This window comes from Ixodes scapularis, unplaced genomic scaffold, assembly GCF_016920785.2.
Source record: "Ixodes scapularis isolate PalLabHiFi unplaced genomic scaffold, ASM1692078v2 PGA_scaffold1__304_contigs__length_218370807, whole genome shotgun sequence".
Taxonomy (NCBI): domain Eukaryota; kingdom Metazoa; phylum Arthropoda; class Arachnida; order Ixodida; family Ixodidae; genus Ixodes; species Ixodes scapularis.
Window position 1 is genome coordinate 39,787,012 of NW_024609846.1, and position 3,720 is coordinate 39,790,731.

The following is a 3,720-nucleotide window of genomic DNA, read 5'->3' on the forward strand; positions in this document are numbered from 1 at the left end:
AGCGTTTATTGTGGAGTTCTTATGAATATAATCAAGTCTTATATTTGCAGAATTCACAGCCAAACTTTGACAATACTGAAGCCTACAGACTTCTTGGTAAAATATTGCAATTCAAGTACGAAGCACGTGGTGTACAGTCTCCGTCAAACGTAATGCTCTAACGGACCCCTACACTATTGAGCAATTTTCCGCAAGTCGGGCATTGACCTGTCGGCGAAGAAGCAGCTCTTGCTATCCTGTTTGTAACAGTGACCAATGTTTTAGATTGTAACCGCGTACGGTGGTGGCTATTAAAATGGCGCCAAACACGACTTATGCGGGCTAACAAATGGCGGCAGTTAGTCTAAAAGCTAGTTTATTTTCTATCTGAAATGTAAGAAATATTGAAAGATTTACTTGTAAAACGAACATAGCAAAAAAAACAAAAAAAAAACAAAACGTGCATTTAAGTTAAAATGGGGGCGACCCAATACCGTCTAAAACTCGGCTGCAAATTTTATTTTGGCGCGTCTCCTTCGCACAGGGTGTCTTTGTAAGATTAACAGATTTGTTTTAAAAAAGATCCTTGAAAGTTACACTTTTGCGGTTTGTGCAGGCGAGTTATACGGCCAGGGGGACATAATATGAAAGCTAATCGTAGCAATCTGTCGGCTGATTAGGTTAAATTCGTTAGTTAACTTGTAATTAGTGAAAATAGACACATGATTCTAATAAAATAAACTAGCTGAGCGGCTTCAAAATCCGCTATATCAATAATTTTGAGACTGAATTTGAGCGGGTGAGAAGCGCATTGGTGCGCAAAAGTAATCGTTCGCGCAGCAGGATCACAGCTGCCGGAGCGATAACGTGCCTGCGCGACGTTTTCCGTTTCTTATCGTAGACCCCGCCTTGGTACCTGTTGCAGAAATGGTACCTTTAGTGCACTACCACCCTCCCCACGCGGTCAAACTATTTTTAAAATTTATTGATTTAGTAATTTTCGATGACGCTTAGCAAGTTTTAATTGAACCATGTCTTTGGACTTTTCCATCTCTGTAGTTACTTGACGAGTGGACAGAGGGCGTTTGCCCATAACGTGGCTTCAATTTGGTTGGTTTCGATTTCAACGGGCTCGTGGCCGTGGTGGTGTATTATGTCGTATTCACTTAGCTTTGTAATCACGTGGATCACGTAATCACGTGGACAAAAAGGATCACGTGGCGGCGGCTATCGCCCGACACGTGATCATTTTAGTCGATGACGTCGCTAGTCAGTGGATAAAGAGGCGCTACTCGTGCTTGGTGAATACGGGTGTCAGTTTTATTCAGTGATTCGTCGCCTCATCGATCGTCATTCGTTTCAATATTGTTTCATTTCGTTTCTTTAAAGCTGACACGAAGCGATTTTTCTATTTTCGCTAACTACTACTTAGAATCACTCTCTAACCTTACGAACTGAATAAACTTGCCTTAGTTTTTCTTCCTAGGCAATGGCAGTCGGCAAAAAAATTCGAGCAATATGAGCATCGTTCGTCCACTGAACTCGGGGCCAGAGCTAGCGGCCACGTGGCCTGGTGTAACATGCCAATTTATAAAAATAAATCAGATCTACTGCACAATAGTGAACTAACCGACACCGCAAAACGTGCAAGCAGTGCGAGCGGGTAGCGTCGACTTGGGTTGCCACTGGACGAGGATTGGTAATCCGAAACGCATTCGAACCCAAGAAGCTCTTCCTGTTGTCTGACATTGTGCAGGGATTACACAGCATCCAATAAAAGGCCCACTTTCGAAAGGGGTGAATCATAGTCACGCGCTGGGGTTGGCAAAGTAGAAAACGCGCGAGGAGCTCCAGGCATTGTTAGAGTTCGGCTATTCTCCGGACCGCGTTAGTTAAACACGAGCTACTCACTACCCGAGCGTCCACCGAAGCATTCATTGTTACGAGCCGAAATCGAGTGTTCGAGCCGAAATTGAGTGATCATGCAGTTCTCGTGCCCAAACCATGAGCCATGCTCGACTGCGGTCAGACGGGTGGTTTCGGTCCCACAGTTACGTTATTAAGCTTTGCGAAGGCAAGCCTGAGAGAAATAGTCCCATTTTATTCTCGCAGTTTCCCTGCTACAAAAAGCTTCTGAATCAGTGGCGGTCTGTGCGAGTATACCTGGGCCAGACTAGGACCAGCACGCCTCTGCAAAGTAAGAAATATTCCAACTCGATATCGTTTCATGACCCCTTTATCTAAATTCAGTACTCGAGAGATGGTTTGATGGTTCATCCTAGGCCGCGTAGGAAATTGTTTCCAAATATCAGCCCGACTAAAGTATTTATTATCAGTATTTTCAAAGTTCACCTCAGGAAACTATTTGTTGTACGAACATTTCCTTAAAACGTATTGCGACAAACCTGTCAACTGAAGTCTGAAATCCTCCTTCCATACGATTTTCAAAATGAAATTAAATGTTGCAAGAGGATTAACCTCCAGCAAGCTTGTCTCTAGTCACATGCAAGGCATCACTTGATGGATTTCTGTAGACAAATCTTTATTTGCTTAAAACATTTGCACGTTTTACTTTCACCAGCCTCGACAATATATCCGCCATTGAGGACGCTGCACTCTAGTGCAGTGGCTCTCAACTATTGAAGTTTCACGGACCCCTTGTAGATCGGCGGAAATGATGAAGGCCCCCGTTTGTGGAAAGGGAAGGGGGAATAGAAATGTATAGATTAATTATGATAACGATTTAAAAACTTAATATAACAGTGCTAGTGTGAAGTACACCTCTCTCATTGGCATATACATGATAAAACGCTGCTAAAAATTGAAACGTCTCTTCTCAATCTGCAAAAAGTCAACTTTTGTTGCCGGTTTTCACTAATGAGACAGCGCTTCGCGGACCCCTTCTTTCCGGCGTCACATATGGCGTCCCTCACCCGCTTTGCCAGGCCCTCACAAGGTGTATTTGACACGTTTGTTACCCGGAAAGCCCAAGCCTTCGTGTTTAAATAAATCATAGAATTGCATATCTTAAGGAAATTGAATGACAGTAGACATCCCTTACAGAAATGTCATATATGACCCAGATATATTTGATATAGGGCCGTATACGGGCATATAAGTAGACATATACGGTCATATATTGCCATACAAGGGCTGAAATTAGGGCAGATATGGTAAGGTGACACCATATATGACGACATATATTGCCAGATAAAGCCCTATATGGTGCCAGTGGCTGCCATATATAACAGTATAGGATGCCTGATACTCCTGTATGTGGCACTATATGGTGCCAGTCAACATGTAGATGCAGGTAGCACTCCGCGTCGGCCGGTATCGGGACTACGCCGGCCCGCCCATGGTAACAGGATGGCAGCACCCGGCAATAGGCACCGGGGAGCTACCGGCCCCGGCCGGCGTCGGGGTTTCGTCTTGCTCGCTGGCCAGTCCAGCCGTAGAACTGGCCGGCATCGGGTGTTTGCTGTCTTTGCTGAGTAGTCTTTCCATGGAGGTTCCAGTAACTGGCCGGCATCGGTATTTTGCTGTTTTTGATGGGCAGTATTTACATATAAGTTCAGTGACTGGCCGGCATCGGCGCTTTGCTGTTCGCAGGCTGGCGAGCACCGGGAACTTCCGTTTACTAACCGGCATCATTCTATTTTTTTTGCCTTTTTTAGAAAACTATGCAGTCATGTCATTGAGATTCTGACAAACTGCGGCGATTCATATGTAGCGAGTGGA